This window comes from Typopeltis vanoorti, chromosome 7 (genome assembly GCF_054136105.1).
Source record: "Typopeltis vanoorti isolate ZY-2024b chromosome 7, IOZ_Tvanoo_1.0, whole genome shotgun sequence".
Lineage (NCBI taxonomy): Eukaryota > Metazoa > Arthropoda > Arachnida > Uropygi > Thelyphonidae > Typopeltis > Typopeltis vanoorti.
Genome location: NC_143555.1, coordinates 128,113,261 through 128,127,039, shown reverse-complemented (window position 1 = coordinate 128,127,039; position 13,779 = coordinate 128,113,261). Strand labels below are relative to the sequence as shown.

At 36.0% G+C, this 13,779-nt stretch overlaps 2 non-coding genes across 2 annotated transcripts; one reads left to right on the top strand and one right to left on the bottom strand.

Moving 5' to 3' along the window:
* Window positions 1–1,588: 1,588 nt before the first annotated feature.
* Window positions 1,589–1,753, bottom strand: LOC150105062 (U1 spliceosomal RNA). Its single transcript, XR_016548603.1, has one exon. It is a non-coding gene; the product is annotated as a U1 spliceosomal RNA (small nuclear RNA).
* Window positions 1,754–5,688: 3,935 nt separating this feature from the next.
* Window positions 5,689–5,877, top strand: LOC150105061 (U2 spliceosomal RNA). Its single transcript, XR_016548610.1, has one exon. It is a non-coding gene; the product is annotated as a U2 spliceosomal RNA (small nuclear RNA).
* The last annotated feature ends 7,902 nt before the right edge of the window (window positions 5,878–13,779 follow it).

Below are 13,779 nucleotides of genomic sequence, written 5' to 3'. Positions count from 1 at the left end.
CATCGTTTGTTTATATATATATAAATATTTTGAAATAATTTTGGATCTAATAACCACTTTGCCTATGTAATTTTACATCGCCGAAATGAAGCTATATGATTCTTTCTTTTAGTAGTGGACAATTCAGCTGATCCCAGAGGTAATCCAAGACCAGGGCAACTCGTTGCAAAGGTGGAGAAAGCAACATCCTGGCTCAGATTGTTGCTGATTCCATTCACATAACTTTATTACAGTATATATATGTTATAATGTTGCTATATATAATTTAATTGTATTATTATTAGTAGTACTGTACTCTAATTTTTGATTAACTCTTGACTGTTCACCCTTTTTTAGATATCATCACTTCTCTTCTGGGTATGCTATAACCCCACGATATTTCTTCTCCCCCTTTGCTCCCCTCCACTATAGGTAATTGAAATTGTTATTGTGTTTAGATAGCCCAAGCTAACAGAGTTTACCTATTTCGAAAGGAGAAAAAGGAAGGGAAAAATAAAAAATAAAATGCCATGTTATGAAATTTTAAATTTTTACTGATATTTACCAGGTGTCATACTTTCTAACGAAAACATTAAAAAAAATGAATATATCCTAATTTTTCTTGTGCAAATGTGTTGTTAGGTTTCAGTTAAAATGTACATGAAGAAAAAAATACCTTACAATACAAATGACGAACTATTTACACAAAACAAACGATGAGTGCCAAAATTGATGTTTCCTTTAGTAATATATTACACAAAAATAAAATATTTTTCTAACATGTGAATGATTTGTAGTTGGTAAAACTAATAAAAGTTTAAAAAAAGACTAAAATGCATCAAAATCAGTTTATAAACCATGTAGAACGTTAATTCTTTCTAACACATTCATCACAAATGTCTTTCCTGTGATCCGCACACATAAAAATATCACATACTGAACAACGGACTTTGGTTTTCCGATCCTTGGCTCCGGAAAGATCTGACATCTAGCTTGCTTCTTCATTTTTGGTTTTGGAGATCCCTCAGCCTCAGCAGGACCAGCAGTGGTGTCTTCATCGCCTTGGATGTTCAGAACTTTCTTCATGATATTCGTAAGTTCTCCAGACAGTGGCTGAGCCAGTCTCCTTTTCATATGTGGTGTCGCAAGATTCAAGTATTGGCGCCTAATCATCGTTTTCTTAGTTGCTGACTGGAGAATTATCTGCGAGTTAATTTCTGCTCGATCCAGCATCCCATAAAAATAGCCGCAAAACCACTGGTCGAAACTGTCAACGCCGCCTTTTGTGTTGTTATAAAAAAGTAACTACTGATTGCTTAGAGACCTCATCAACTTTCTTGTCACTGTACATTGATAGAAATTGCTGTGATACCTAACACAAAGTTAACGCTCACCCCAACAGTCTTACAGAACGATATATACTTCGTGAACAACACTCACATTGACTGATGTGGAGAATGATTGTTGATTAGAGTATAGCTGGGTGGGGAAAGCGTTGTGAACATCGGCGACTAATTTGTAGAAGTAAATGGAGTACCACAGCACCACGCGTAGCATTGGAGGATTTATTATTAGTTCTAGACTCTCATTTTTGATTAAATTAAATCGCAAGGGGAAAGCGCGAACGCAGTCCCCAACTAACAAAAATTCCACGCTCCATCTATCCCAGTTTGGGAAAGTGGCGAAGGTCAGCCGAACCGTGTGTGCAATGGAACAGCCTCTCTCCGGAACATCGCCCTTGATGATCAGCGATTATTCAGCGCCAGGTAAGTATGCTAGCAGCTGGTCTCATTCAACGTGACTATGAAACATATATAAAAAAATAAACGGTGTATTTAGAAAATTAATATTATTTCTTTTAATTTTTAAAATATACGTAATAATTTATAAATTATATATTAGAAATATAAATAATTATAGATTTTAGAATAAACTATAATTTTTTTTATATATTTTAAGATATCCTAAATACTACGCACAAATTTCTGAAGTTTGATATCACTACAAATACGTAATATTGAATACCTTTAACTCTCCTTCCACGCTAGGAACGATAATAATTGAATATAATAATAAAAATAATATCAATATAAAATAAATTTTCCTTATAATAATCACAATAATTTATCATATTTAGTGATTGCACCAATAATTGAATGAAAATTTCGCTAAATATACTCACTGAATATTATATTATAATTACAATATTTAAAATAATATACCATGTAATTATAATATAATATAATATGATAGTTTGGTTACAATGTACATTCTTTCCTTAACCAAGACAATCTAAAGCTAGTCTTTTGATGTCCTGGCTTCTACCCCTCTCCCCCCCCCGCTCATGCATTGCACCCATTGTCCGTTCACCTGCTTACCACATCGAAGTTAGGAGTGTGGGTGTGTGTGTGTGGGGGGGGAATTAAAGATACTTATACAGATAAAGTCTAATGTAAAACAGATAAGGCAATAACGAAACACAAGAAATTGAATGAAGAAAAAAATTACAGAAAGTAATTAAGTCCACTACCGTTCAATTTTTAATAAATGAAATAATAACAGAACTAAAAGAAAAGAAGTTAAATATAATAAAAATTGATCAACAATAATATAGCAAATCTAATCTACTATACAGATTAAGTAGTAATGGTAGCCGGTATACAAAAAAATGATTTACAAAGAGAAATATTTAATTTCCATATTAGTCGAAAATATAACAAGGAATTATCAACAGAAAAGAGCAAAACACTCGTGATTAGTAGGCAACCAATCTCGTGAAAGTTAGAAATAAACAAAAAAATAACTTAACAAGTAATGAATTTTAAATATTAGGTATTCAGATTAACTCAGAAGGAATAAAAGAAAATGAAATAAAACAACAGAATTCTTGTTTGCTTTAAGCAAATAAGATTTCTTTATGATTAAACAGAAAAATATCGAAAAAATAAAAATCTCAAAAGTATATCCGAAAGAAGTGTAAAAACACTTTTATGCATCGGAAAGCGTTAAGATAAAAAAAAATAAAAAATTCTGCTACGGATATGAAAACTCTTTGGAAAATTGTGAGAAACGCAGAATAATTAGATGAATAGCAGAATGGAACCGAGTAGCAGTAAATAAGTTTAAAGACCATTGACCATTGACGTTACTGACAGGATGGGTGAAGCACAAGTGCTTTTCTTATTCCCCTTTATCTGTAATGAGAGTTATTTGGGAATGGGAGATTTGTGAGCAATTAAGCTCGCCCTCTGAGGGCAGTAGTGTTAGCTATGAGCGGTTGAGAGAAGAATAGCCTTCGGTCTTTTGTGTTTGTAGTAATCAGTCTCATTGTAATTGACAGCTTGCACGATTAGTGGGTTTGAATGTGAACTTGACTTCACGAAGAATTTTTCTGCAAGATCACGAAGAAGGGAGGAGATGTATGGAGTGCCGGTTTCTCGGTGAATTTGTGAATTTCTGATGAACCACGGTGCATCCAGGATCATCCTAAGGCATTTGTTTTGGATTCTCTATAATTTTGAAATGTTTGATCTTGAAGTGTGACTCCATGCTGGTGAGGCGTAGGTGATGACTGGACGTATTACCATCCGGTAAAGAAGCAATTTATTATGTAGGTTCAATTTGCTCTTGCGGTTGATCAATGGGTAGAGCTGAGCTATGACTTTAGAAGATTTGGAGCAAATGAGATTGATGTGTTTGTTGAAAAGGAGTTTCTTGTCCATCAATACCCCAAGATATTTGGTCTCTGAATGCCATGGGATCTTTTGACCAGAGAGCAGGATATCTTCTTTGTTGCAGATCTTTCTTCTTGAAAACATTATGGCTGAGCTTTTGAGGGGGTTCACTTGAATCCTCCAGTTGGTGAACCAGTTTGCTAGCTCATTGATACTTCCTTGGAGTCTAGTGATTGCTAGGCGAGGGCTGAGTGATCTAGCTAGAATAGCGGTGTCGTCGGCATAAAGGGCTGTAGTAGTTGTTCTTGGATTGAGAGGAATATCTGCCATGTAAGTTGTGAAAAGTATTGGGGCCAGAAGAGAACCTTGAGGTACTCCCGCTAGAATTTTGCGCCTTGAAGAAACAATTCCATTGAGTTTTACTTGCATGTATCTTTCATTGATATATGAATATATGAGTTTCACAAGTTTAATTGGGATATTGTTTTCAATTAGTTTGAAGATAAGGCCTTGATGCCAGACCTTATCAAAGGCCTTGGCAACATCCACAAACACAGCAGCAGTGTGAAGGTGCCAGTTAAAACCATGAGTGATATGTTCTGTTAGTCGGTGAATTTGTTACACCATGTTGTGAGCTTTGCGAAACCCAAATTGCTCATTTGTGATTATTTTCTGTTGGTCCACTGCTGATTGTAGTCTTGATAGGATGACCTTTTCTATTACTTTGCCAAGACAGGAAAGAAGACTGATGGGCCTGTCACTTTGGGAAAGTTGTGGGTTATTACCAGGTTTTTTCAGAGGTATAATGTCCGCGATTTTCCAATCTGTGGGAAAGTACTGGAATCTAAAAATGGAATTGGTAATATTGACTAGATGAATTATGGCTTTCCGTGGGAGGTTTTATTATTCTATTGGTAATGCCGTCAGGGCCGGGGGCCTTTTTATTCTTCAGATGGGAAATGATATTTATTATTTCTGTTGGAGATGTGGGGGTGATGGTTTCTGAATCATCCTTAGGCTGACTTAGTGCATATCTAACTTTAGGATGAACTTTGTAAATAAGATTGATATTTAAGTTTGCATAAGATGGGCTGCATTGATTTTCCAGATTGTCAATTAGGGCTTCTACTTTTTCTTCATCTGTGTGTGCAACTCCAAGATTGGTCTTTAAAGGGGGAAGTGGTTGTCTTTTGGTACGAAGAGAATTTACAAACTTCCACATGGAGTTATCTTCTGGGTTGATTTCCTTCTGTTTGGTTTCCCATTTGGAGTTCCTGTGGACCTGGAGGGCTTCTCGAACCTGTCTGTTCAAAGTGTTTAAGGTTGCTTTGTCCTGCGGGGCTCTGGTGTTGTGATATCGCTTTCTGGCCTTGTTTTTTGGCTCTAATCTGGTCCATTATCTCTTCTGGGATCCAGTTAGGAGCGTGAAAGACAGTGGTTTGAGTGACTGATGCTATTGCTGTGTTGATTTGTCTAGTTAAATTGTTTACAGCATGATCTATTTCAGGGGGAGGACCGATGTGGATTGGAAGAACCTTGGAGAGCTTGTCCCATGGTATGAAAGAATGATGGGGAGAGAGTTGGTCTTGAAGTCCTAACCTGAGTAGGATGGGATTATGATCTAAGTTTAAAGACCTTCGGAGGAAGAAAATAATAATTCGATTATTTATAATACCACAATGAATACGTGTTATTAAATTAATAAGCCGAAAGGCTATTTTACCGGCGAAAATGTTAATAGAAAGGGGGATGGTAAATCCCTTTATGTTTTTATAGCCGGGTACGAAACTCGGATCGAAATCCATAGAGTTTCATGCCGAAAAAACTATTGGCCCAAATGTAAATGATCACTTGGGTAGTACAATACCAGGGCAACTCCAATACGTGTTATATTATAATTATAGGAAGTATTATTTTATAGTTGTGCAGTTTTATATATATATATACACATGCGAGATAATTTTGCCTTATCTTTTTATAGATAGATATCGACCGTGAAATGCAGTGATTATGTACTTCACAGGATCATTTCTGTAGTGTTTTTCGGCCTTTTGGCTAAGATCAAGTGTATAGTTTCTGTTCTTAACCGTTAATATCGGTACGAGTCCCATCGGGTTTCACGATATTTAACCGGAAATTTACAGAACTTCGTAAACCCCGGACTGGGGAAATATCAAACACTTGGTGGTGGGAATAGTTAGGCTCCCCCATCTGATCATGCCCTCCATTCTGCGCGTGTGCGTACCCTCGGAAGTGAGGTTGACGCCACAATACCGGCAAGGGCGATGGCGAAAGCTATCATAGACTGCGTCAGCGCAGAGAAATTTTTGGATTTACCCCTTATGGGGGGGGGAAGATACCAGGTAGTGACCAAAAATATGGAGACCAGAGATATGATAGTGGGAGGTAGTAGGCCTCAGTCAACCTGTTTAGCTGTATAACCCAGAGGTTGTGGCTAAAAGGTCTGTGAACATTCTTCTCCTTGCACCTATTGTTTTAAAAAAACATTAACTATTTAACTAACTAGGTGTCTATGGAGGTCCTCTCCTAACACTTGTTTTAGTATAAAACTTAAGCTGGATTTTTTTATTTTATTTTATTTTTTTATATTTTTTCCCGAAAAAAAAAATAAAAGAAAAAGAACACAACTACGGGAGTCAAAAGATAAAAGTACTGCGGGAAAAGCGTAAAAGAGTTATGAACGGGGTTTTTTTTTCATTTTTTTTAAAGGAACAGACATGGTGTGATTAGGCCCTGTCTCAGGTCACAGAGGACAGGAGGTTTGCACCATTTATTTACAAACCTCCCGTCCCCTAGTATATGCCTTTCTTGTGCGAAAAACCTAGGGAGATAGAAATAGATCCCGCTGAGTATTCTGGCTTGTATTATGTTTTCGTCGCTGATTTGGGACTTTTTCCGCACTTTCCAGATGTGATACTTGAGATTACATTGATGAGGAAAATTGTAAATTTCTGAATTTTCTTGAGTGGTGGGGGGGGGGGAATTGCAGACCTCCTCTAGTGTAAGCGGCTGAATTCCCAGTACTGCGCTTAATCTCTGCCAGACATGTCGGGTGGCGGACACCAGTAAAAGAAATGTCCCACCGTTTCAACGCTCTGCAGACGTCGCAGAAGGGATCGCACGTTCTTGAATTGTATCGGGACATGACCAGTTTCACCGGTAGCCGACCATAGGCTATTCGCCATGCCAGGTCGCAGTGAAATGGCTGTCTCCAGCTATTTCTGATATTTTGAAAAAGCATTTCTATGTTAGTTTCTATATTTGGCGTATCACATCTGGAAAGTAGAAAGAACTCCCAATATCTTGCTTGTGGCTTTAATTTTAGGATTTCCCTCCCTTCGGTTTTAAATTTTTTTAAGCTGTTGGCATAGTGGATTATACCATTCTGGCACAACCTCTGCGCTGGAATCAGCATGTCCCGTGGTCCCGAAGTGGGGGAGAAAATGCCCTAGAAAGTATTTAATTAGGGATCCTGAAATATGGTTAGATTTTAAGGCCTTCCCTATGGTTTTGAGAGTGTTTACATAGAATAGGCAGTTTAGTTTCGGAAGTGAGAAACCCCTTCATTGGTTTTGAGATTTAGATATTCTTTTTTAACCTCGTGCTTTCTTCCGTTCCAAAAAAAAATCTATTAGTATTTTGTAAAGTTGATCTTCTTGGGTTTTTTTTTTTATATTAGTTATATTTATTGTATGCATTAGCATGGGGATTATTACTGTTTTAATTATTACTGTTCTTCCGTAGAAGGAGAAATAATTGGGTTTGAATGGTTTTAGTTTCTTTTCGCACTCTTCCCGCAGTTTCTTAACAGGCAGTACCGGGTTCGCCGTGAATGGGACGCCTAGTACTGTTAGGGGCTGATTTTGCGGGACTAAGCCATAGGGAAGGTTATTTCTATTGAAATTTCCAAAAATTTTAATTTTTGTCTTTGAAGTATTAACGCGAAGACCACTGGCCATGCTGAATTTTTGCAAAATGCCGAAATAAATGTAGATGGACTCAAAGTCTCTGAGTGTCGCCACCACATCATCGGCATATGCTACAATTTTGCTCTGTCTGGAGACTGGGGTAACGGTATTCCTTTAACTGCAGGGGCGTTATCTATTTTTCTTATGAGTGGTTCTAGCGCGAGTGAGAAGAGGAGAGGGCTTAGTGGGCAGCCCTGTCTCACCCCCTTTTTAATAGGAACGGGTTCCGAGAGGAACCCATTAATAGCTATTTGGGTGGAGGCCTCTGCGTAGATGTTTTTGATTGTTTGCCGAAGCCTCCAGCCCACACCTATTTTCTGAAGGATGTCCTGCAAGTACGTGTGTCTGACGCTGTCGAACGCCTTTTCCAGATCCGTAGAGAGAGAGAGAGAGAGAGAGAGAGAAGTGCCAAAGGATAATTTTTGTTTTTTGCCAGACGGATTAGATCTCTTAAGAAAAAGAGATTTAATTAAAGAAAGGCAGAATGCGATAGAAAATTGTGATATTACGCCAGATAGCATTGAGAGTGAGCTTAAAAGGGATACAGTTGATGGTGAAAGTAAAAGTACAGGACGAGAGAATGGGTTGAACTGATTAAAAAAAAAAAAAAAAATGGAGAGTTAGCTGCAATGAGGGAGATACTTCTGTTGCCGAAGTGATACATAGGGCGAAGCGACAGCTAGAGCGATTACAAAAATGTCTACCGAGTGGATCTGCTAAAAAAAAGAAGGAAGTGCATGATAACATAAATGAGAACGTGATCGGGAGTGAAAGAAAAATTAAGGAACGAGTGTTATATGGTGATTCATTCATTAAAGGTGTGATCGATGAGAGCTTGACAATATTGTGCTTTCCTAGTGCGAAAATTAATGCTGTTAGTAGACTATTAGAGCACAAAAGGGTAGAGTGAAAGAAACGATCATAGTGACTGGAACAAATGATTTAAAAGGAGAAAAGTATGCATGAAAAGGACATGAAAGAATTACTGGCAGTAGCAAAAGAAAAGAGTGAGAGAGTCAAGATAGTGAGTCTGTTACTATAGTATGACAGAGTAGAGCTGAGAGGGAGAGCCATAATTGCGAATGACTCGATGCGTAGGTAATGCAGGAGGAATAATGTGGAGTTTGTGGATGTGTCGAGTGAGATTGATTCGCGAAAGGACTTATACAAGAACTGTGGTTTGCATCTGAATGAATTTGGAGTTCGGAGACTGGAAAAATTGTTCCTGAATGAAGTAAAAGTGGATGTGCAGAATCAGGGGAAACTAGAGCTTTTATTGAGGGTGGGATGCTGTTGAGTGGACATGCAGACATCAGTGAGGTAGTTGAGTGTAAGAATGTGTATAATATGCCTGAGTTAGGACAAAAAATAACAAACCAAAATGGGATAGTTAGTATAAGGCGTCAAAATAGGGGTGGGGCTAGGGGACTTCTGCACTTTATGTACACTAATGGCAGTAGTATTCGGAATAAGGAGGAGTAATTTTTGGCCTTGGTTAGTTCTTCCTGGCCACAGATTATTGGCATTAGTGAGACATGGCTAACAGAAGATGATATAGTTAGCGGGATAGAATGTGAGTGTATAGTGTGTTCAGGAAAGACAGAGAGAAAAGAATGGAAGGAGGAGGAGTGTTATTGATGATAGCTGATGAACTGCAGCCAAAGAGAATAGAAGTTCAATTTCAGGATAGTGAAAATAGCACATTTGAGTCTATCTGGTGTGAGATTGAGGTCAGCAGATCAAAATTTACAGTTGGGTACTGTTATAGACCAGACAATGGAACAGGTGATGGAGACAGTATGCACATGCAAATAGACTCAATGAGTGGAGGACAGATAATTATTATTGGAGATTTCTACTATGATATCATTGATTGGAGGGAGGAGAGGACAAATGGGAGGAAGAAAATGAATTTTATAAAGTTACTAAGGGATAACTACCTGAGACAGCATGTAATGGAATATACTAGCGATTCGAGAGTGCTTGAATCTCTAGTATATTCCTGAATGTAACTGCATCTGAAAAATTGACTATTATGAATATGACCATATTGCCACCAATTGGTGAGCGTGATCAGAAGGTGCTGGGAAGTGGCTAAATGTGTAGAATTTTCAATTAAGACAGGGTGCATGTGGAATTATCGGGTTGATAAGTATGACAAGCTTAGGAGATTGCTTGGATCAGTGCCATGGCATGTTAAACTGCAAGGGCTGGATGTTGATAGTGCATGGTTAACATGCCATGAACTCTCGCAGCTTATTCCACCGAATGAGTGGAATAAGCTGCGAGAGTTTGTTGTGAGTGGTATGACTGTAAATGAGTTCAAAGCAAAGTATAAAGTCTGTGCGAATGCCGAATAGTTTTTTTTTTTTTTTGATATGTTGTTTAGGACCTCCCTCGATGAATATAAGAACTCCTTGGAGTTGCCTGTAATAATAATAATAATAATAATAATAATAATAATAATAATAATAATAATAATAATAATAACATAAACTTAAGAAAATCGACCGTAATACCCACATTATTTCAGACAGTAATATATCTTGTTAGGGTTAGGTACCAAAAGACGGCAGCACTTGTTTGCCAGCCTCTTCATCGGTGGCTGCTATATTAGTGATAGACTTGGGCCAGCTATCTCTGTTTAGCTACCGATGGAGATTGAACTGCCCACTCAGTATCCAAAAGCTAGAAAGGGTATAAAGCAGTGGTGTAGCTACGGGGCTGCGGAGGGGGAGGTCTGCCCCTGGCGACACTTTTTACGTGAGACACAATATTATTTTTCGACGATTCTTCTATTTATGTTAACTTAGTAATTTTATTACTTAATTAATAATTAGTTTCCAACAACTATACTTATAACTAAAAGAAACATAAAAAAAAATTTAATTTCTTTCTCTACGTCATTTTGACTTTTTGTAATATTTTTGGTGTATATTGAGAGGGGCAGCAAACTCAGGAACCGACTCGGGCGGCAAAAGATCAAGCTACGCCACTGGTGTAAAGGCCTCGCCTACTCTTTATAAGGGAATAAAAGGCGTTAGCTGATTTATTTATAATAATAATACTGTTGGTGGTGACGATGGGCCGTAGATGGCGGTTATTGTAGTTGTGAGTAGTGGAGAATTAAGTAGTAAATTGCATTTGATCTCATTTCACTGGCTGTGGTGTTCAAATGCTAATCATTATAAATGAATTTAGATCCTGTATAATAGATATTGTAAGGTTACAGCAGAACTTACCTTCCACGGCGAAACTCCTCGGAATGTTTGATGCAATGCCATTTTTAATAATTGCATAGCACATCTACTAAACTTGTCATTATATATTACAATACTACTATATTTTAGTAAAAAAATAATAATAATATTGTAATGAATGTAACACAAGTCAATACTCTTTGGTCATTTTATAAATTCAGTTATATGTATGTACCATTTCTCATTTTGTTATTTTTAATAAATTTATTCTTGAATTTTATCTTAGCAGGTGGCGCGATACAATATTTACTCTTATCTGGTAATGTTCTGATTGTTTCAAGTGTAATGATGCGAAAAGCCGTGGGAAAGGGTTTCTTAAATACGAAATTTAGGTTTCTGTAATTTGTGTTCTTGGTGTGAATTACAGTGAAATCAAAGATGTAAGTAGTTTGGATATTAATTACAGAATATATTTATATTGAAAGTGCGCATATTTCTGTAGAGCGTTGTCTAATTAAGCACATGTATATATGTTACGGTTAAAGTGATAAATCCGGTTATTATTAATCATTACTCGTCATTATTAATAATTACCGGTTAAAGTGAATAATTTACGAGAATTGTTCACTTTAACCGGTTAAAGTGAACAATTCCTACAGGAGTCTGGTAATTCTAATAAAAACATGTTTATAGGTTTTATATATAGGTAGGTTAGGTTAGGTTAGTTTATAATCAAAAAAGTAAGAAAAGTACTTCTTTTGCACTCAATGAAATCAGAAATCATTATAAGCTAACCTAACCTGGGTTAGGTTAGTTTATAATGAAAAAAGCAAGGAAAGTACTTCTTTTACAATCAATGAAATCAGAAATCATTATACCTAGGTTAGGTTACTTTGGTTTATAATGATTTATAATGAAAGCACATGTACGCGGGTATCTCTACAAACTGTGGCAAGTTATCTGTGATAAGTAGGCACATATGCTCGAAGGCGTAGAGTACTAAGCATGGTACGACGTTGTGAAAGCTGCATCGCAGTTCGGGGTGGACATATTCCATAATGAAATGTCTCTCCTCATAGATTACCGTAAGCACTGTACATTAATACCATAACTACGTAGTTAGGAAATTAGAAACTTTTGCCAAAAATGTGTTGCAATTTAATTTCTACAATTTTGTTTTTTCACAGTGACAAATTTTGTTATTTTCACATTTACAGAATATTTATAAATATATTTTTCAATTGTAATATCATATTTTCTGTATATGATATTTTGGGCTAAATATTTAGTTATTGATAAACACAAATATTTTCCTTATACATATGAATAATTATATTGTTAATTATTAATAAATAATAAATACATTGTCAGATAGTTTAACTATTTAATAAAAATGTTTAAAATATGTTAGTGAGTTTCAAATGTTTTTTTTTTTTTAATTTTATTTTTAAATGTGTGTTGCCATGGGCGGTAGCCATACTGCTTACTAGAAAATTAAATTAGCTTGTTACAATCACTGCAAATTCCAGTGACTATCTGTGAAGGCTCATTATAACATGGTATACATTTTTCGTAATATATTAGAATCATAATTGGACATAATATGTAAGTTATACTGATCTCTTGTAATAGACGTTTAAAATAAAAATCAACATTATTTAGTCCCATGAAGTAGTCTCTCAATCTTTTTCTGAATGCATATTCTGAGGTTATTGATTTTATTTCATTTGTGAGTTTATTGCAGCTGTTTGTTGCTAGTTATTCAAAGGCTTTTATGAAAAATTTCTTTGTTTGCCTTGGGTACTCGCAGCAAGTTCTGGCCACTGCGTCACCCATAGTCTACATTACATACCAAAAAACGTACAACGTTCTTTCTTACATGTAATATACATCCACAGAGATAGAGTTTATCAGATGTTTGGTTGAATATGCGAAGTCAGTAATGGCTATCGCTCTATTCTATTTTGTATTCATATCAAAGGAAGCAGACTGTTAGTAATCTCCACCCCAACAGGTGATACCATATTGCAATTAGGAATTTATTGACGATGAGTATAAAGTGTATATGAGTATAAAGACTAAAGAATGCTGCATTTACAATTTATTAACATAAAATTTTCTGATAATTTCGAATTTAAATAAATAATTACTCCACTTATTTGTTAAAAATATGATATGGGAGTTCCATTTTAGACTACTGACGATGTGGAAGCCCCATTTTTTTGACTAAGCTACAATTTTGGATGTCAGTACATTTCGTTTCATGACAATTATGGTTATATTGTAATCTAGCTTACCTGTTAACGTGAAGTATGTATATCTCGTTTTATCGGTATCAATTTTAAGACCATTATTGCTAAACCATTTTTTTAATTTCCACATATCATGGGTAATCCGATTTTCTAGATCCTGAAGGGTCTCTTCGGTGTATTCTAATGCCGTATCATCAGCGAATAATATCCTTTTGCCAAAAAGTGTTTATTTACACAGATCATTAACATATATTAATCACTACTATTAAATGACTTGCAACGGATTGTACTGGTATTCGAAAGTTTGACCGTGGCTTAATAATAAAATCAGCAAAGTATACGGGTGCCCACATCCACAGCCTACCCAAAATAATTCCCACATCTGATTTCGAAGAAATAAGTCCATGTTCGTAACTAAAGAAATATATTAAGATGCAGCTAGTATTCATGGGTATATTCTTTTCTTCAGTATGGTATAGTTATTGTACTAAACTCCACGCCTGTTGGAGTGGAGTTTAGTTCAATAATCGTCTTCATTTGACACGAACAAAAAATTGAATAAGTTATAGCTGCTGTTAATTTCTTCGCATATTCAATTAGTGACCTGTTTGCCATTCTTATCACTTTCCTTTTATATATACAATTTATAAAATAGTTTTGTATATGAAAGAATAATATATTTTCT